Genomic DNA, 22944 nt, shown 5'->3' on the forward strand with positions numbered 1-22944 from the left:
TCAGTTGTTTAATAACTGTAGAATCCAAAAGCAAGTGTCAGGATTGTAGCATCCTGGATATCAGTCTTAATATGAACAGATTCTTCCTCAAAAGCTGAATCTGCAAATTAATTTCCAAACACTTATATATCCCCGTATATAAAGATAAAAATACAAAGGAGAGATAACATGCCAGGTAAACAAAAATAAAAATATTCTGTAGACACAGAGAAAGCAATCAGATGGTTCTGTATAATGGCTATTTATATTAATAGTACAATTTGTTTTCTTTTGTTTGAGCCCCTGAAAATCAGGTTTTGTTCCCACTGAAACATGAAAACGATAATAGGTAACAACAGTATAGGTGTGGTACTTACATCTTTCAAGTGACTATGAGAAGAAGGTGAAAGAATCAGTTTGGAGAGAGATGGAGAAAACACGGTCATTCAAAAAGTGAAATTCAAGCAACAGTTATTGCTGCTCACTCTTTCCTGCTCATACATAGAGGCCAGCATATAATGGTTGGCATATGTAAGTATAAAAATCGCCGGCAAAGTTAGAGGAGAAGGATGTTGAGAAGTTTGTAGATAAATGCCAAATATGGGCAGAGGTTGGTTGTCAGATTTAATCTTAAATTTATTGTTGAGAGAAGCAACAAGACAAGCAGAAAACATATCAATCCTTATTCAAGTATTTAAGCCTGAATAAAAGAAGAACTTAAAAAAGATACCCTCAGTCCACAAGGAAAGTGGGGCAGAGTATCCAGTACAAGGATTATGACTAGTTAATATGCATTGGACAGTATAACATAATGTATTTGTCAAAACTAGCCTTATTTCTAGTTTTCTTTAACTCTAAAATTTAAAAGATACTTAAAGAAACACATGGAAAATATCAGAGGTTTGACTTTGGTTTGGTTTTGTTTGTTTGCTTGCTTGCTTTTATACAGGGAATTTTATACAGTGTCTTACCTTGTTAGCACAAATTCAAATATTTACTTCAAATAACTTTGCTACTGAACAACTTCCTAGAACTCTAGCACCATGTTTCCTAAAAAAACAAAAAGGCATCCAGGAACTAATTAACATTCATTACAGTGACTTGGGGATGAGAACATACAGAAACAGTAATAAAAGATGTATTGGGACAATGCACCACATAATACAAGCAAATTAATAAAAACTGGAGTGTATTAACACTGTTCAATTGTTTTGAAAGTAAAAATGCTCATTTTAAAAGAAGCAAAAATTAAAAGGCTGAATTGCTCAATTATAAAACAGAAGGGAAATGATAAATACTACTAATACTAAACCTAACATAAAACCTTAACTCTAATATTAAAATATTTCCTAAAGGGAATAACCCTAACCCTAAATCTAACACTAACCATCACCTAAACCTAACCCTAAACCAAACCCTAACCTTAACCAAAAGGTAAACCTAACCCTAACCCAAAACATAACCACTAACACTAAACCAAATCTTAACCGTAAAAACAACCCTAACCATAACCCTAACCCTAACGGGACCCTAACCCAAACCCTAACCCAACCCTAACCCTAACCCTTAAACCTATCCCTAAAACCTAACCCTAGCTCTAACTCTTAACCCTAACCCTAACCCCAACCCTAACCTTATCCTTAACTGTAATCCTTAAGGAGATTTTGTCCCTATTTCTTTATGGCAGAAGGGACCTAGTGAAAAACAATACGGAAGAAGCTAAGGTATTTATGGAGTAGCCACAAAGGCAACTAACTAAACATACTAACAAAGAAGAACATTGCCTCAGTCAGGAGCCCTGAGTCATCCCTGATAAGCTCAGTCAAAACTTCCTTTGAAGGGAGGTAGTTGGCAGGACAAAGGCATCTTGATGTGTGCAGGATAACAAAGTCAGCAAAAACTATTCCAGAAAGAGTAGTCCCATGTCTACCTATGTGTCTACCAAAAGTAATTCTCTCCTACTTGAAATGATCTTCTCTGGAAGAGCTTCCCTGCCCACACTTTACTGGACAGACCAGACCCTTGCTAGGGATATCCAGCTGATATCCCTATGTATTCTGTAACACCAACCACCTTTGAAGTGGGACTTGCCTATCATTGATTTATCTGATTCCTGGGAATGGTTTGGTGAGTGTTGGACCAGTAATACTTCACATAATAGATATATATATTGATGCTCTCATAGATAAAAGTTCATAAGTATATACTTAATTGACTAGGTGGAATTATGAACTTACTTCAAACATACATACATATATTTGTTTTACTCTTGTAATATATACTTGCTTTCCTAGTGGCAACTTTGTAGTGAATCTATTAACTAGCATTAGTATTGTATAAATGTGAGATTTTTTTTACTTAAAGTAAAAAATACTGCATAAAAATTTCTAATAAAGAAATTCTCAGAAATCCAGGCTTCTGTGACTTTGTGTACTAAAGAATTCTGAGAAACTCATGGTCACACTCTGTGCTCACAGATGGGCTAACCCTCATGGGTCATGTCTGTGACAGCCACAGGTTCTTAAAACATTCTGTGCCTGAGTTTTCAATGGTAATACTGTCCCTGAGCATTGAAATATTACCCACAACAAAGAATGAATTAGGGACCACTTAATTCACTTGTACATACAGTTGTCCATATGTATCTGAGGATTCTGAAGGGTGCTGGCTACAATCTAAATCGTTTGAAAGGTCATAGGAATTGGGGATGTTCCTGATGACTGAAGAGGAGCAGACCTCACAGCCATTTTCAGGAAGGGCAAGGCAAGAGGCGAAATTTAATGAACTATGGGCCAGTCAGCCTCATCTCAGTGCCTGGAAAGGCTATTAAGCAAATCCCGTTACAAACAAACAAACAAACAAACAAGCAAACAAACAAACAAGTGATAGATGTAGCATAAGAAATCATGGTTGACCAACATCCTTGCTTTCTGCAAGAAGGTGTCATGGCTGAGGAGGAAGTAACTTTTCCAAGAAGTTGTGGGCAAACCAATCAGTAGTCAGGGTTTGTGCTGGCACCTGGAGTGGCCACTGTGGGGTTGGACATGCCTCTGAGAACACAAAGAGTTAAAAGCAAGGACTTCAGAGGGATTTGCTTCCAGTTGCGAGGTGAGCACACATCTCTCCCTTCCCCCCAGCTCGCGGGGCTGGGTGTGGGAGGGGAAAAGCCATGGGAGGTCTCTTCAAGATGGAAGGGTGGAGGACTGTGGAGGTGCCCTCCGTCCCCATTCCCCCCCGCCCCAGCCCGCCCCGCGGAAAGAGACTGTTGTTTCGGAGCTTTGGAATTTATATTGGCGGCAGCCAGCAGCGAAGAAAGAGCTGTTGGGGGCGGGGGAAGAGAAAAGTTCCCGGCTGTGTAGAGATGTGCCAAGCCCGCAACCCTGCCGGGATCCACGAAGTGTTAACTCTTTCTTGGCAGAAGAAAACTTTTCTAGACATTGATTCTCGTGGCTGGTGGTTTGTAAGAAGAGAGAGAGAGACAGCCTGAGATTGAGATGACAAAGGAAGATGAAAAGAATCCCAGATGGGCAGTGATGAAGAAGAGTAACTTTTAGGCTGGACTTTTCTTGCATGTTAGCCATAGACCGAACTTGAGTCTTTGAACATAAACTGCATTTGCGTGGATGCAACCAGCTCGACTTTGCTGCAGTGACTGTGAAGCAGAGAAAAGCAGGCACTGTGGAGCGAACAGAGAAGAGAAGAGGAGGGTGTAGTAGCGCCCTCTGCCCTCAGGGAAGATCTCTGTTCTTGGAAACCCTCGGCCCCAGGGGAAAGATCGGGAGATCTTGGCATGCAAGCATCCTTAAAAGAGCCCTATATGCAGCTTTGGCCCATGGACAGTGGTGAGAGCACTGGACATGGAAAAGAGAGTGTCACCATGGCAGACTTCTCTGGGTGGTGCCATGGGTGACATGGAAACACATAAGGGGTAGACCTGTGTTTTCTAGGGGGCAGTCTATGGTGCGAGAGAGACTCCTCTCTCCATTTCTGAATTGAAGAGTTTTTTTGAGTAGTGATTGTTTGATTTAGAACCCAGAGTTTTAGTCTATGGAGAGTAATGCGTAAGGGGTAGAAATTGGGAGAGGAGAAGAAATGTTCTAGGAAGTTTTCATTTCTATTTTTTGTGTGTTTAGGTTTTTTTTTCTTTTCTGTTTCTGTTCTTATGTAGTTTAATGAAGTTTTTTTTTTTTTCTGTTTTCAAGTTTTAAGCCTGCTCTGCTCTGTTCTTGATCACATCCTCTCAAGGTTATTGTTTCCTTGAGATTCTCCTCGGGGGTTGCTGGTCCGCAAGGTAATAAGGTTTTTCCCCAGGGTTGCTGTTCCCTGAGGGTTTCCTCTGGGTTGCTGTTCCCAGAGGTAATAAGGTTTTCAGTCTTCTCTTTGCCCTAAGCATTACACACCAGAGGTAGAGACGACAAGTTGAGTCTGCCGGTGCACATTTCCAAGGTTGTTTATTCTTCATTATCTCAGTCCTTTTTCAACTCTGCCAGTCCTCCCTGGCAGGGTACCTTATCTTAGTTCTTTCTCAGCTCTGCAAGGTGTCTCCGCAGAGCAGGACATGCGGCAGACTGGGCGGGTCAGAGAGCCCCGTACCTTATGTACGGTCCCCTTGACCCAACCACTGTCCGAGACGTATTTTTTATTTACAAAATTTTACTAATACCTATTACCTATACTAACATGTCAGTTCTACTCTAAGCCAATCTCTAAAACCCAACTCAGCACAAGATGGAGGACGAGAGCAAGAACAAGGAAGACAGGGGCCACTCCCCAATTCCTCCATCTTGTCTCTTCAGCCCCATATGCTAAGAATCCTAATTTCTATATTTATATTCTATAATAAACCATCCAATACTTATTTCAAATTCTTAGGATTTGTGATTCTTCCTGCATGTGAGTGTTCACTCCCATGGACAGGAATCAGAGTCAGTGTCCTCCTGGGATCTGTGTGGGTCTAACTGACCCCCCTGTACAGATCCCAGACCCCCCTGTCTGGTCTCCAAACCCTCCAGGGTGGCTAGAGGGATGTTCCAGACTCCGACAACATCCCAGAGTAGTTGTTAGGAAAAACATATTTTCATGGGTGCATTAGCATGTAGCCAGTGCCAACCCATGACATTTTTGGTTTCCTGACCGGGAAACCGAAATTTTAAGTGGGTGATAAGAGTGATAAGATGAAAACTGCGAGATGAGATCAAAGAGGAACAAGAGCAAAGCATGAATTAAGTGATAAAGTAAATTTATAAATATAATGTTAGTAATAATTTTAGAAATGTGTATTCTCAGAAGCGAAGGGTGGAGAGTGTCATGGCTGAGGAAGAAGTAACTTTTCCAAGAAGTTGTGGGCAAACCAATCAGTAGTCAGGGTTTGTGCTGGCACCTGGAGTGGCCACTGTGGGGTTGGACACGCCTCTGAGAACACAAAGAGTTAAAAGCAAGGACTTCAGAGGGAGTAACCCTCTTTTTGTTTCCAGTTGCGAGGTGAGCACACATCTCTCCCCTTCCCCCCAGCTCGTGGGGCTGCGTGGGGGAGAGGAGGGGAAAAGCCATGAGGGGCCTCTTCAAAACAGAAGGGTGGAGGACTGTGGAGGTGCAGAGGCGTGTCCAACCCCACAGTGGCCACTCCAGGTGCCAGCACAAAACCTGACCACTGATTGGTTTGCCCACAACTTCTTGGAAAAGTTACTTCCTCCTCAACCACGACAGAAGGCAACTGATTCTTTTGGACAAGGGAGAGGATATGCATGTTGTATTCCTTGACTTAGCAAGGCCTTTGCCACGTTTACTCTTCTGTAGTGTCTATCTCCTAATTGGTGGAATATGGGCTGGGTAAATGGACAATGAATAAGAGATTGCTGCACTACCACATTGAAAGGGTTGTGATAAGTGGTTCAAAGTCCAGCAGCCAATAACCAGCTCATTAAATCAGTCCTGGGATTTCTAATGTTAGTCTCTTCTTTAACAACTTTATAACCACAGTCGTGCAATGAAGGGATACAGAGAGTAGAAGGGAAAGGCTGGTATGATGAGGAGAGGGTGTTGCTCTCCATGTCAGAAAACAATTGGATGTCTGGAAGCAACTCAAAACCAATAGGGTCAATTTTCAACTCAATGCTATTTCTTTTGAAAGAGTGCAACTCAGTTTACTTTGAATACATTCCTCACTTATATCCTGTTAAGAAAAAAAAAAAGGTAGAAGAAATGCCAAGTGAAGTGAGAAATGGATGTTACTCTCTGAAGAATTTTGCTGAGATAATTTGGTCTGAAAACTTCAAGCTTTATTCTTGGATCATACATTTAGAATCTTTTAAAATCTGGAATTTGTATAAAAATACCCAGAACACTACAATGATGGGAAATAGTTAATTTCCTTACAGGAAAAGCAGAGTTTCTCCCCCTCTTCTCCCATAAGTGTTCAAAGCAAACCATTTCAAAATTATAGTTCAAAGAAAAACATCTTTAAGTTCATTTCATGCCTGCCTTGAGAAGCTGGTTGTTTTTGTATAGAAACATCTGATCTGCTTAAAAACAGCCCAGGTTCAGAAGGGGTGAGCACTTATCACTAGAGCATGACCAAGTCAAACCTTTTTTTAGCAACAAAATAGGTTTTGAGCCAGCTAAATGAAAAGGCCAATGATCAGTCCTGTGAGGTGGGACAATGCTTCTTATTTTGCCAACATCCTCCCTTACACAGCTGACTCCATCCCTGAGAAAGGTATTGGGACTTTCATATTCATGATTATAGTCACATGTAGGCCTGAAGGCATTCATTCCTTCCCATGGGGCATAACTGGCTCAGTATGCTCATGTGAGAGGCAGCTGTCATGTCATAGGCATCATGAGCCATCAAAGACTCCTGAAATGCCCCCCAGACACTCATTTCTGGGCCTCTCACCTTGCAGAAGACTGCACGTGATCCACAGTGTTACATCAGACAGTGTAAAACTCCCCTCCACTTCCCAGAGCAGGTATCTGGGCATTTCCACCTGAACTTGAACATATAATAACCAACTGAAGCCTATGTTTCATGTGCTTCCTTCACCCCTGACAGGTCAAGGCTGCAACCATCACTTTGGGCAATGGACATTGAAATTGCAACCAACAAGTCTCCTCACTTAATCCATGTGATATCTTTGCTCTCTGCTAGCTACTCTTATCCTTTCTTTATCTCTTTCTTTCTTTTCCTTATATATTTTCTTAGGTGACATCTTTATACTTTTATATAGATAATAACTAAAACAACTACATACCTCTTTTCCTTGCAACCAAATCATTCTAGAATAAATATAAATATAAATATAAATATAAATATAAATATAAATATAAATATAAATATAAATATAAATATAAATATAAATATAAATATAAATATAAATATAAATATAAATATATAAATATAAATAGAAATAGAAATTGAAATTGAAATTGAAATTGAAATTGAAATTGAAATAATTTAAATAAATAATTTTTTAAAAACCCACTGTTTTTGTTCCACTCAAATCTGCCCTAAGGGATCTATAACCAAAACCACATACCCTCACGTTCAGTGGCAGGTCCTAATGCAGCCTTGAAGGACACTGACTCATAACACTGAGGACCCTCCTCCTCTGTTGCTCTTCATTTATGCAGTAACATTTATTATTATCTGTAATAGCTATTATAGTATTAGACAACATTTTATTTTCTCCTCAGAATGAAAATATTAGAGATTATCTTTGAAAAGACCAACATATTCAACCCAAAAAGGGCAATGAAGATAAAGGGTAGTGGAGATTATCTATTTCCAGATAGATTTTATTTTCATTCTTGTCATGAATTCAATACTGAGCAGCTGTCACTGGCACCCACCAAAGTAGGAGAAGAGGAATATGTTTTTTGATTAGTGGAAAACCATCAGTCTAGGGCCAGAAAGAGAGGGCAGAAAAATGCACAATGTAGTTAAAGAGTTCTTAAGCACATGCTTTATATGTTAAATTGCTGATATTTTCTAAGAAACTGGAATGGTACTTATGGGGACTCTTTTTCTTAAAAGTGTATCTATATTTTATACATAATATAGAGCAAAATTTAAATCTTGCAATGTTTTTGTAGGCAGTGGAATGAAAGCAGTGAAACACAGCACTGAAAGATAAATTTATTAATGGCTGTTTGCAACATTTAAAAAGTAAGACCTGTTGTCTTATCTCTTATCTGTGATTATGAGTGCGTTCTCTTTATTTCCAGGGGGTAAAAAAGCTGATAGTTAAATACCACATCATTAATTTCTTAAGTTTTAATGACATTCCATAATACAGAACAGACTGGAAGAGTGAAATTTCAAGTTCATGATAAGTTAGTATTTTGCATGTATTTATAAGACTGGAATATGCATTTTGTAATAATTTTTATTAAAATATTACATAATGATGCTGCACCTCCTTATCACCCTGTTCAGGAACCCCAGCTAGCTCCAGGCACAGCAGTCAGCTGAGAGGACACTCCTCAGTGCCCTGGGGTACTGAAGGGCAGCTATGGGTGTTACCCTGTGCATAGGAAGGCTGAAAAAGGACTCTCCACAGTGGTAACAATCCAGGTCTTTATTGGTGTCTCCAGAGAGCTCCTAGACCCAGGTGATACAGACTGTGCAGACCTCAACTCAGAGCCCACAGCCCCTTTTACAGGGAGGAGGGTACAAGGGAGGGAACCACTCATCAGCCAATAGGGAAGGCTGGGGTGGGAATGGCGTACATAACAGACAACGAGGATAAACATTGAGGGTAGATTAGGCAGGAACCCCTGCGTTCCAGCCTATCACTCAATGCCCTTCTTAGAGCCTTCTAGAAAAAGGGAAGGGTACACCAAGTGACAGACAAGGGATCAGGGAGGGGGTATGAGGATTGGCATCGAACTTTCAGGATCAATGGAGATGATTAGGAAGGGCTGACATATAAAGGGGAGGGTACAAACTCTTAATGATTACATCATAGAAAGGAAAAACCTTAAGCCAGAACAAAAGCAACAAACCACAACAACCCTAAGTAAAAACATAGGTCACACTACAAATATAGTTTGTGTCTGACTCATTTAAAAATAAATGAAAGCTCAATATACAGTCAAAATCCTTTGCCATGGAAACTCTCTTACTCCTGAGCTTATGACAAATTACCATAAAATTGCTAAAAAAAGGACAAACAACAAAAGATTTTTTTCATTTTCCCGTAGCCAACTAAATTTACTTCTCCAAACTGGTCATCTGGGCTAACAACAGTAAGAAAGCATTTCATAGCAGATAAATGACAAGCATTAGTCTGGTTTGCCTTCGTTCAAAGTAGCTCTAAAATGAAAACTCTTAGGCTCACTCCAGTCAAGTTTTTAAGATCTGTTAACACACCCACTCATAACATCTGCTGTCAGCTCCACACTTGAAGCACTCCTTGAATCTGCAGCCTGAGTGGAGCACCAAATGTGGCTTAACGTACTGAAGCATATTAAAGATCATGCAGTCAGTTTGAGCTTTGTGCACCCAAATCACCCTTTCCCACTTATCTGCTAGAACTGTTCCCATTCCCTATGACTATTAGTTCATGATCCAGTGTATTTTCTAACCTATTGTCTCTGCAAAAAAGCTTTTTTTTTTTTTTCAGATGACTGTAACTTTAATTGTATTTTTCTTTTTCAGTGGTACAAGACCTAGGTTAAGCACCATACAACCCTAAGGAGACAATAGCAGAATGTATTTATGCTGTATGCCACAAATAAGTCTTCCTTCTCAAGTGCAAGCTAAAAGTATGTCCCTTTGGATGCCGTATGTTTTTGGCCCTGTAAATTATGCTCAAAACTTTTTTTGCCTTATTGTGAGTTAATGACATCTATCAATTCCAAATGTATGGAAGAAGATAACTATTTTAGTGAGAAACAGCTTCACACTCAGCTTTCTGCTCTCTAGGCTATCCCTAATACTTACGGGCTACTCTTTTTAAGGAAATGAGAGATATCTAAAAAACAATCAGACTGCGTAGACTACCAAGACTTATTTATCTGTCAGACTGCTCCTAGAGGGAAAAACTGCTTCAGCATTCCTGTTTTTTTTCTAAATGAACTATCAGACTAGTTCACCAAGCCAGTTTGGTTAGTTTTTCTCTTTTTCTATTTGAAGGCTTTGAAAGCTTCCCAAATCCACCATTGGGTGGGTAGTCTCTAGAACAGTAATGTGAATGTTCCCAAATGGCTGCTTTAATCTGGCTGTAATCCTAGATTGCCAGTAGATCAGATTCCTGGCAAGCATTTTCTTGTTAAAAAGCCATTGATACACTGACTCACTGCTCACTGGTCATTGGGACCAGTTTTGAAGTCAGTGATATCATTGTAGGTCCAGGATTTGGGCTCGTTTTTCTAAGACTCCTTGGCATGGAGAATGGAATAAGGTACTCCTGTCTCAGACAGTGCATTTACACTAGCTTTTCAATTTCCAGCAGTTGTTCTTCCCACTCTGAGGTAGTTACTGCCACAGGGAAATATCCATTTTTGTTATCTGGTCTGGGCCCTAAAAAGCAACACTGTGCCTTGGTTTTGTAAGCTTTGTAATATATACATTTCTCTATGTCTGAGGATGGACGAATACTGAATACCAAATTTCATGCCAAACCTCATATTTGTAATTAGATGTTATTTCTTTTCCATCAAATCATTATATGCAGTGCTAGGCATCAGTAGTAGCAAAGGAGCCACAGCAAAGTTGCTTCTCATTTGGACTACTTTCCCTATAGGAGGATGAACAATGAGACAAAAAGGGTAGGGGAAATGTTTTTCCTCCTCCCCATCACCCAGCTAAAACACTAATGCTTAAGGTAAAGATGCATAAACCTGTAGCAGACTCGAAGCTCTCTTTTGCCCTAGCATAAGTTTTCTCTTCATTATCAAACTTTTCTATCAGTCCTCTCTGAATTTTCATTCCCTACATGCAGAATTTTCACTCACTGCACATATTTCTCATGTATATTTACAGGCTTTAAAAGTATATATATATATATATGTATAAATATTTTTTTCAATTCCTGGAGAAGGAAATTTTTTTACAGGTTTATTGTAACGTGCATCACTTGACTCCAAGCTCTGGGTTCTTAATCCTATGCTTGTGTTAGAGGTAGCATTTTAAAGAACTTAGTGGTGGGGAGAATTATTTTAATGTTCCAGCTGAAATCATACTATATTGTGCATTGTGCAGGTTATATTTTCAGTTGTGAACAAGAAGAAAATATTTTTTTTTGATACTTTATTCCTTTATCAATTTCTCCAGACATTTCTATTTCAGAGCATTATTTCTTCAATTTATCTTCAGAATATCTGTTTTCAGTATAAAAAAATAATCCCAGTATAGCGAAAGGTATCTTCCATATCCTGGAAAGCAATTATTTTTTGATTGTCATCATGTTAACAATTTATATGTTGACATAATTTTAATCTTTGTTATGTTAATTTGTTAAAAATATAATGTGTCCATGATTAGAAAAACATATTTAAGTAGTAATATGTTTCAAGCATAACTGTTTATTTAAGTTTAATTACATAGAAAATAATTGAAAGCACCAGATTAAATGTCAGCTCATTTTCTGAACAGGGTGTTTTTCTTAAACTGTGGAAAATTAATAGGAACTTCCTCACAAGAATGATGATATTTATGGTTTTACTGTAAAATATGGAAACCATTCTTTTTGCTCATTTACATTCAACTTAGATTTATTTCAGACTTAACTTCATCACCTTGAAAAATGTTGATTGGTTGGTGGAGCTACATAAAAAGTCTCCTATAGGAAAGCCATGAGCACAGTTGTCATGCCACCTATCTTTTGAACATTCCAACACAGAAATTACTTTTGAAAAATTTTAGCTGTTTACTAATCAATATTATCTGTCACTTTCCATGGTGTGAAATCTGATGATTTTTCTGCTTTAGGAAGAAGTTGCCTTAAGATATCCCATGTTCTTGAGACCGTAATAATGACAATTTCAGGAAGCTAGTGGGCTAGCTTCTGACTGAGACTTTCCCTAAAATGTTACCTCAATCAGCAAGACAATATGTGCCTCTGTTCCTTAACTGTTATACTTTGTCTTCTACTAAAACAGCAAATGCTTACTGTGTGAATGTGCAGCTTCATGAAGAGGAAATTGCCTAACTGTTATACTCCTTGCACTCTAATGGAGGAATCATCTGCTGTTTATTTTTCAAAGTACCTTTGCGTCCTATAGTAGCTCCCAAGTCTGTGTTTGGTGACTGTCAAGTGCTACCACAGTACAGACAGTAAAGAGTAAAAGAAAAAATACTAAAATAATCCAATTTAGGCGTTGAGCCTTATAATATTATGTTTGATGAACAACAGAGGTAAAATCATTGTAGTCCCAATTCTGCAATTCTTTCAGTCATCTGAAATGCCTCAGGGGAAAAATGTTATGTGTCTTCCAAACCCCTCCTGTATCTCATTACACAGTCATTATTACTTTAACAATTCTCTGTTTCCTAGGTTAGCTCAACATAGCTGGGGTTTTTTTTGAAAGATTTAGGTGCATTGCTGGTATACAGAGACAAACCAGAAGCCAATAACATTTTATTGGATCAGTAAAGGACTTATCTCTGGAAGAATTTCTGGAATGGAGCCCTCCTCCAGACATCAAAAAAACATGACAGACATGCCACTCTGAACTGCCAACTAGTACCTTTCTGGTCTGGTCACCCAGACAGCAGTAAGAAAGTTACAAAAGTAAGTAGGAAATTACCCCTGTATGCAGAAGATACAGTACATGAAACTAGGCAGGCCCCACAAAGTTGCAAACAGCTGGGACTTTATTGTACACATAGAATAGTAATACTTGAATGCACAGAATCTTTTGTGTGGAAAAAGTAAAATTCCTAAGAGATTAAGTAGGTTCTTTAATGATTTTCTGTAAATGTGTATCAGCCTGAAAAATGTGCAAATGCCCTTTTGGCTCTCACCACAAGACATACAGCATGGGTCTGAATTCAAGAGCAGAATTTCTCTCCCACCTCCACAAGTTTTCAGATTTTAGGGTCTGAATATATCCTCTCCACACACACATACACATATTTATAATTACTTTATTTTAACATAACTAAGACAGAGCTAAGATACTCTGGGTTTAGATGTGAAAACATATAAAAATTGCTTCTCATCCCTGATGTTATAAATGCCAGGACAATTTATTTCCAAATTCAATAATTTGGTTTATTAAAAATTCAAATCACAAAATTTGGAACCAAATCACAGAATTTTAAGAAAAAAAAAACAAAAACAAAAACAAAACAAAAAAACCCAAAAAAACCCCACCAAACAAACAAACAAACAAACAAACCCCAAAAAACCAAAAAAACCAAAAAAAAACCCCCACAAACAGCGATATCTACTTGACAGAGTTTCTCCCGGGAGAAATAGCCAAGGGTGACCCTTAGACACAGAGCCTGGCAGTCTGGTCTCTAGCTGGGTACACGAATTTGCCCGCTTAGGGGCTCAGCTTAAATACGCTTTATTTCCCCTTCGGCAGCACTCTTCCCATTGTTTCTGCTAAGCACCGGCAATTAAGAGTGTTTACATTAAGCCCTGAAAAAGTCCCTCGGTCCATATGTCCATATTCAAATGCTAATGTCCAGAGTAAGTCCTTGCTTTGAGGTAATCTAACAGCCATAGCAGCGTGTGATGACTTTCCCCACATAGGCTAATGACCAGAGTAAGTCCTTGCTCTTAGGTGATCTTCGCTGCACGTAGGCAGGGTGTAGGTTGGTCAATGTTCATTGTCTTCTTCTGACGGCATTAGTGCCTTGTATTTTCACCTTCTATTTCTGGACCGGGAAGATCAGGAGAGGTGCTCCACAGAAATCTGTGAGGCACGCGTGTGGAGCACGTACACATACTTTTATACAATATATTACAGTTTCCAGTTTATAATTATCTATAGAACATGAATTAAATAACCCTATTTTTCACACCTGAGTACTTATATGACAGATTTTGACAAAATTTCTGGTGAGATGCTTTTCCCCACAGCTGCTCGTATTCAGTGAAACAATCATAAGCCTTCCCAGGAATATGGAAGTAAAGCCATTTTCCCTGTGAGTTTGTTTTTCAAACATAAATAAGCAATGTATCCCTTGACTTTATTGATGCAGTTTATTTAGATTCCTCCATCAACATATATAGTAATGCATTTAGTAAACTTTACCATGCAAAATGTCTTTCCCAAAGACAAACGTTATAGAACTCCAGTCACCTAAATGCTAAGGTATGCTAAATTTTAAGAAAACCCACAAGAAAACTGAAGAAAATTAATGTTCAAGCAAAACAAAGATAAGCTCCTCCAACTAAAGTCAAATCACTGATCAAAAATTTTTAGGGTGCCTAAGTCGGGTACGGGTATAAAATCTCTATAAGGTCTTACAGCATTTTAGTATCTAAATAAAGTGGTTTATTTATACAAAAGCACATATCTGAAGGCATAAGAGTTCTGAGAGCGGCTTTATTCTACAACCAATTATAAACCTAGGCAAACAAAGTCTAAACAAGACAATAACCAAAGCATAGAAATCTTAACACACACAACTCTAATGAAACAGCAAACAAAGCATAGAATTCCTAACAAGCAAAACTAGTAAGACTATAAGCAAAGCACATATCTGACATTACAGCGTCTAGGTAAATCAGCCTCCCATCTGACCCCATGCAGGATTTTTCAACCGTGGGGTCACAATAACAGAAAGGGGCCCTGAGATTCAAAACCCACACAGATTTCCCAATCACAGGGTCATGATGACAGTGAGGGATCCCGAACCACACAGAGCTCTCGTCCGCGGGGATAGTGAGGGCAGTTGGAGGGCCCAAGCCACGCAGGGTTCCCGTCCGGGGGATCGCGAGGGCAGTGGGGCCCCGAGCCGCGCAGGGTTCCTGTCTGGGGGGTCGCAGGTACAAGGAGGGGTCCCTGGGGTCCTGCACCCTCGCAGGGGTAAGGAACGGGACCCCAGGGCCCAGATGCCGGGCTACAATAGATGATACCTTTAGAATCCCATTCGGCTCCCTGGCAAGGCTCCTTCCTCAGGCTGCAGGAGGTGGAGGTTGGATCGATTGATCGGATTGATCATTCGACCAATTCCTCCCACTGACTGACTGACACAGAGGCTTTTTATCCCAAATTGCAAAATACATATTCATATATTTTATCTACACACTAACCAATCTAGGTACAATTCTAAAGTTCGTAAAACTACAAAAATCAGCGTCAAAACCTACACACATAGCATATCTATTAACGTAAAACTCTATCTTACTAGCATAAGGTTCTACCTTGTTGTACATAAAACTCATACTAAAAATTATAAACAGTACCCTACTCTATTTTTGTTATGTCTGTACTCTATCACTAGGCCTGAAGCTGTGTCCTTCTACACTGAACTAGGACTTAGGGCATGTAAAACTTAAAGCTAAGGGTTAGATTTCTACTTTATGTATCTAAAGCTTTTATATATTCTAATTTTTCTAAAGGTTTTAATTCTATCTCTGTACTTCTCACTCTCTGTGGAGGATCCATGGAAACATGGACTCCGACATTAGGGTAAATAATTTCCTTTTTGTTATGAATGTACTAAAACTTTCTGAATTGTTTCAGATTACTAAACCGACTAATTGATTAACTAGTGCATGGTATAGAGATAAACAAGGAGACAAATGATCAAACATTCATTTTTGATCTTGTTCTTTTTCCAGTTAATAATTCTGGGTAAATATTCAGTCCTTGAATCTGGTTTGTTTCAGCCAATGTACCCTGGGCTGTGCAAAAAGAAGCGCAGCATGAAGGAGGTGATTCTCCCTCTCTTTTCTCTCATGAGGCCTATTGGGGGTTAGATTTGTTTGTTGTTTGTTTTTCCTTTTCTTATAGAATTTTTTCCCATAAGTTGCTAGGAGATAAATTGCTGAGTCTTTAACTGAAACAAAGAAGTAGCCAGAGGAGATTGTATCACCAGGCTAACCTATTGTTTTTAGGTCTCTGGGAGTTTCCCTCCAAGGGGCGAGATAATGCGAGCTTTGGGAAAGGTAAAAGACAGCAGAAGGAGCGGGGGCGAGCAGGGGACAGTTGCCTCTCTCTCGCTCTCGGCATCAAGGAGGACAGTCAAGCTGCCGCTCACTGCTGCAGGAAGAGGACCATCATTCTGCCTCGTCCTGGGAAATCTACCATCATCTGCTCGTGTACCCAAGAATCCTGAGCTCGTTTTCTCCTGCCCTGCCCCCACTGCTGCTGCTTCTTCGGAGCTTTGAGGCTCTCCTGCTACTCTGTAGCCCTGCACTGCCCAGCTCTGCTGAGACACCCCTGCCTCCAGCTGCCAGCGCAGAGCTCCTCATCTCATCCACCAGCCCGGGACTTTCCTTCCTTCCAGTTCGGCCTCTCGGAGTCCTGCAGGGGCACTGAGATCAAACTGCCCCGGGCTTTTGGAAAAGAAAGCCCTCGAGGTTCCTGGTTCTGTTTATTATTAATGCTGTAGTTGTTGTTTGTTTGTTTTGTCATATATACTAGTAAAGAACTGTTATTCCTATGCCCATACCTCTGCCTGAAAGCCCCTTTAATTTTCTAAATTAGAATAGTTTGGAGAGATTTGAATTCTCCATCTCTAGGGAGGTCCTGCCCCCTTCCTAGCAGATACCTGTCTTTCAAACCAAGACAATGCCCCGTTTGGAGTACAGCATCCAGCTCTGGCATCCTCAGCACAACAGGGATCTACTGCAGCAAGCTGAGGATAGGGTAATGAAGAAGATCAGAGGGCTGAAACACCACTCGTATGAGAAGTCTGAGAGATCAGACTTGAGGCCTTTCAATACTTTAAGGAGACTTACAAGAATGATAAAGAGAGATGTTTCACTAAGGCCTCTGGGATAAGAAGCAGTGGTGTTTAACAGAAAGAGAATAGTTTTAGATTGGATATAAGAAGAAATTTTTTACTATGAGGCTGTTGATGCACTGGGACAGATTGCCCAGAGAAACTGGATGCCCCATCATAAGAAGTGTTCAAGATTAGGTTGGAGGCTTTAAGCAATCTGATTCAGTGAAAGATGCCCTTGCCCATGTCAGCAAGATTGGACCAAGATGATCTTCAGAGGCCCTTTCAAATCCAAAACATTCTGCGGTTCTTTAATCCTATATGTAGATGCACCTATATGTAGGTGCACCTACTGGCAATACATACTCAACCCTGCAAGTGGCTGCATTGCGGGCATGCAGCACTGCCTCTCTGGGCTTCCAGATTTGGACCAATTTCCTTAACAGTTTTGTGATTTAGAAATTACAGCAAAATTTATTGCTTATCTTCTTATGAATTTCATCACTACCTTCAACAGGGAGGCTAGAGTGTAGCAAATACCTAGTGAGAAGTCATCCAAGATGTGGCAGATGTTATTCACAATTAATATACAGAATCACTGTAAAATTCTGAAATGGAATAAAAAACAAAGTGAATAATATCTCTAATGAAAATTGTATTTAAATACCGAGAGTGTTTTATCAATGCTTTTACAGCACTAATTAATGGCCAGAGTACTGAATCATATTGAAAATAAGCAACTGGGCAACCTGAAATACCCCTTAACATGATCCAAAATAAGATCACCCCAGAGCTGTGGTCTGTCAGGCCAGATTTTTGACAGAGTGCTGTTTCCTCTACCTTTTGTGTCTCAGTGTGATGTTTTCTTGGTTATTTCTTGCAGAGTTTTATGGCTTTTTTTTCATAGAAATGAACATATTGAAAAAGATTTGCTTTGTAAGAATCTTCTGAAAATGTTAAACAACTTCTGGCTGTTGTGGTTTTTTTAATAGTGATTTCTCTCTTTTCATGATTCTATGGCCAGCAAACAGTATATAAAATGTAATACTACACTTAACTTCATTTCTAACACAAATAGTGCTCATCTTCAATAGACAAGACTAGATTATCACAGAACACCTGCTGGCAGACAAGAGTAATAAACAAGAGAAGAAAGAGATACTGTATGTAAAATCATTCCAGAATAATTTTACAATCATTACAATCATTAGGCCTTGTCTAATCAAAAGTTAAAAGTTCCAGCTTGAAGAAATGAGAAATAATTTGGAAAAGTTTACCTTGCTGGTCCACATTGCTTAAAATGCAAAGTATCAACCAATGTAACTGAGCATCCTCAATGCCACTGCTTTGCACTTTTCAGGACTACAACCTCAGTAAATAGTAAGATCTGAACTCACTGTGGGAAAATCTGAGGTTTTCATGAGCATGGTATTTAATTTGAACAACCAAGGTAAGTAAAAGAGAAAGCTATCCCTTTTGTCCCTTGTTACTCAATGTGCTGTAACCATTCTTTTACTCCAGTGTAGACTTTCATTTTACAATGGGTGTAATGAAAAAGAACAGAGTTTTTCTGCTTTAGATCTCAAGCTCAGAGATTTTCACAGCCCCACAGAATGGTTGGAAGGGACCAGTGGAGGTCGTCTAGTCCAACTTCCCTGCTCAACCATGTTATTTACGATTGTCTCCATACAGCTTTTGGATCTCTCCAGAGAAGGAGACCCCCACAATCTTTCCAGGCGATGTGTTCCAGTCCTCAGTCACCTTCAGAGTAACTAAGTTCTTCCTAATGTTCAGGTGGAACTTACTATGTTCCAGTTTGTGCAATTGCCTCTTCTCCTGTTACTCAGCACTACTAAGAAGATCCTGGTGTAATAAATAACATGGGATAATTCGTGTTACAATATATGTATATATATATATATTAAGATATGACTATGGGAATAAATGAAACTAACAAGTCCGGGCTTGTAGCGAATGCACTTTAGGACAAACAAAAGCTGCTGCCAGGAATTCAAGGTGGAGCTGGAAACATGAGAATCACCGACATTAACAACAGAAAGAGGGGTGTACTGGCCCTCCTGGGCGATGGGGACTGTAAATTGCCCAGCCATCAGGAGTGATACAGATCTAGCAGCAATATTGGGAAGACACCCCTCTATTCACCATCTCATCTCCCTACTCAGACTTTTTGAGAGACTGAATCTTCCCTCGGAAAGCCCTATTCAACAGTCCAGACGGCAGAAATAAACCCATAAGAAAGAAGACAAAAGACTATGGGGACCACAGGCAAAATAAAATGTATGTAAGGGGACCCCAAAAAAGGGCTGAATTTGTGAACAGGGGGGACTACGGTGCGATAGAGGCCGTAGTTAAAGTTCACCCAGTGCTGATCTGGGGTTTCGACACTGAACTTCCAAGTGCTGGCTTGTCGGAAATTTCTGTATGTTAATTCTTTAATTAATAAAAATTGTTTTATTAATCGGGAATTGGCTAATATTTATAACACTGTTTCCATTCTCTAGGCATCCTCCCTTCAGATATTTATCAATGTGGTCCCCTCTCAGTCATCTCTTCTCAAGGCTAAACAGGCCCAGCTCCTTCAGCCTTTTCTCATAAGTGAGGTGCTCCTATTCTGACATCATCCTTGACCTCTGCTGGATCTGCTCCAGGAACTCCATGTCTCTCTTGTACTGAGGAGCCCAGAACTGGACACAGTGCTCCAGCTAAGTCCTCACCAGGGCTTTCTTATGCAGAAAGCAGAAAGATTTTATGCAGAAAGCACTTAAATTCTGTTTAAGCCATTAGAAATATTTTAGAAAGCAATTCTTCAGCAACTAAAGGCTTTCTGTGATCAAAAATCCATGATGCTTTTGCCCAGATTTTTTTTTCCTGTTGAAGATCACTTCAAAAACAGTGAGTATATCGACAATGTATCAGAAATATCAAGGAAGAAAGTTGAATATTAAACTATTTTAAAATTGTGCCTTTATTTTCAGTGTTATAAACCCCTTAAATTTAAAACCATACGTCTCGGTTTGAAAGACAGGTGTCTGATAGGGAGGGGGCAGTACCTCCCTTGGAATGGAGAATTCAAATCCCCTCCTTCCAAATTATTCTAATTTAGAAAATTAAAGAGGCTTTCAGGCAGAGGTATGGGCATAGGAATAACAGTTCTTTACTAGTATTTATGACAAAACAAACAAACAACAACTACAGCATTAATAATAAACAGAACCAAGAACCTCAAGGGGCTTTGGTTTCACAAAGCCCAGGGCAGTCTGATCTCTTGGGACTCCGAGAGCACCAAGCTGGAGCAGTGGAAAATCCTGGGCTGATGGATGAGATGTATCAGAAGCTCTGTCTGTGGTAGCTGGAGTGGCAGGGATGTCCCAGCAGGGCAGGGCAGTGTGGGGGTACAGAGTAGCAGAAAGCCTCAAAGCAGCACTGAGGAAGCAGCGGCAGCGGGACAAGGCCGGCCCAGCAGAGCAGGAGGAGGTGAGCTCAGGATTCCTGGGCACACGAACAGATGGTGGTATATTTCCCAGGACTGGACTTGGTGGTGACAGTGAACTCCTCCTGCAGTAAGCAGCAGCCTGACCATTCTCTTTCCCATGCCCAGAGCAAGAGAGTGCAGCTGCCCCCAGCCCTGTCCTTTACCTGCCCTGAACCTCGCGTTATCTCCCACCCGCCCCCTCCGAGAGAAACTCACAAAGACCCAAAGAAGTGTAACCAGGTGCTACAACTCCTCCTTCTGGCACCTTTGTTCTGCTTAAGTACCTACAAGTACCCAGTAGTTAGTTTCTTAGAAATTTATGGGGAAAATTCTATAAAAAATAAAAAGAAACAAATCTAACTCCCAACACCATATTTCCTTTTTCTCCCCTTCCACCTAACCTGAAGTAATGAGGCTCATTTAAATGAGATTTTTAAAATAATGTATGTTAGATTATTTTTTGTTAGACTGGATGGTTTACAAGCCTTAGTCTTCTCATTTTCAAGCATTCCCTCTACAACTACGAAATCTAAGTGTTCACATTTTTCATAATGAAAGCTAAGGTTGCTCAGCAATCTTGTATCTCCAGGAGCTGAGGCTTTAGGAAAAAAAATGCAACAAAATGCATGTTAAAGTCAAAGGCATTGGCAAGACCGTGTTTTAGTTGCTATCTAGCAGCAAAATCACTTCGAAAAATAAGTTTATTCATAATGGATGAAATACATGAGTATTTACAGAAAAAGAATTAAGTTTACAGTAGTAAAAGCAATCAAATACCGATTCTGTAACATTTCTAATCAGGGGGATTCTGCTTCTCAGTCACTATACATGCAACAATCTGACAGCAATTACATTTATAGCCTGTTTTATTGAAGGCAAATGAATTTTGATTTTGCTCAGATTGCCACATTTAATCCTAGTTGTGTTTGTAGTAGCCAGAATTAATGGGTCATATGAAGTCAGTGACATGCTGAGAAGAGAAACGCTCTTAACTGACTTAGTTTTAAATTCACACTGGACAGTTCTTACTTTCTTATAGTTATAGCATACTTTGTCACTCTTGATGACTTCTTACTTTAAACCAACTAGTCTGAGTCCTCTTTTGAAAGTAAGATTTACTGCCTCTTAAGAAAAGAAGCTTCAGAAATCATTAAGTGCTTTATCAAAATATATTATATCAATGCACACAGGAATATACAATTATGAGCAATCCAGTAACCTGTTCTCATTGAGATATTCTATCAATGATCACAAAAGGACTTTATTTCTAATGTGCTTTGAGATTATGGTGAGGCTTATACAGCCTCACCAAATCTTTTTTCAAAGAACTGAATATTCCAAGGTAGAAGAATTTTCTTATACTAACTTTCTGATGATAAGCTTTGACAGAACAAGCACTGCTTGAGAACAGTTCTCAGTGGCGGTACATTTTTAAGCAAGCCATGGTGTTAAACATGAGAAAGTGAAAAGCAGGCTTTATTTTTTTACCTACATATAAGCTCAACCTTCAAGGTGTCAAAGTGCCTTAACTTTCAATAACTACAAATTTAAAACATGCTTTGATATTTTAAAAAGTAAAATGTGTGGACAAAACCCCACTGAAGTACAATACATCAAAATGAAAGACACTAACCGACCCTCAAATGCAGTGCAGGAAATAAAGGGCAAACTTGTTCTCCCTAGGTATTGCACTTAGAAAGTCCCAAATAGAACGGGATCATAACCCATATGATCATGAGATTTGGGGTTATTTAGTCTTTACCTCTGCTGGCTATTTTCATGTTTGAAAGAGAGAAATTTGAGTATTTTGCCAAAGGTGTTCAAAATCTGCTTGGAATCTAGCAAACTGGTATGTTGAAACTTCAGATAAGTCCTCTCAACCTGTACAGAGTGAATGCAACAGCTGTACAGCAAGCACTTTCCTAATATGGACCTGCTGTTTGCAAACAGAGAAGGATTTGTGGGTGGCTGGAGGCCATCTTGAGCATAGAGATCATGAAATGATAGTTTTCAATTCTTGAAGAAGCAAGGAGGGGAATAAGGAGAACTGTTAACGTGGACTTCTGGAGGGGAGACTTTGGCCTATTTAGGACCCTGGCTGAGAGTGTGCCTTGGGACTCAGTCCTGAAGGGGCAAAGGTGTCCAGAAAGACTGGGAATTTTTCAGGAAGGAATTCTTAAATGTGCAGAAGCAGACAATCCTCATGTGTTGAAAGATGAGATGATAGGGAAGAAGACCAGCTGAGAGCTTTTTCAGAAACTCAGGGAAAAAAAGGAGAGTTTATGACCATTGGAAGAAGGGAAAAGCCACTCAGGAGGACTACAAAGATGTCATGAGATTCTGTAGAGAAGTTTAGATTGGATGTTATGAAGATGCCACAAAACGGGTTATTCATGACTGAAGAAGGTTGTCCAGGGAAGTGACTGAATTACCTGGAAGTATTTAAGAGATAAGTAAATGAGTCACTAAGGAACATGGTTTAGTGGTGTGCTTGGCAGTGTTGGGTTAGCGGTTGGAGTCTATGGGCTTAAACATTATTTGCCTCACTTGCAGCAGAATAATCCATGAAGTGAAGCAGGATAGCAGCTGAAACATAATCCTGTCTGGGAAGTAGGGGAGGAGG

Source organism: Prinia subflava, chromosome 1 (assembly GCF_021018805.1).
Source record: "Prinia subflava isolate CZ2003 ecotype Zambia chromosome 1, Cam_Psub_1.2, whole genome shotgun sequence".
Lineage (NCBI taxonomy): Eukaryota > Metazoa > Chordata > Aves > Passeriformes > Cisticolidae > Prinia > Prinia subflava.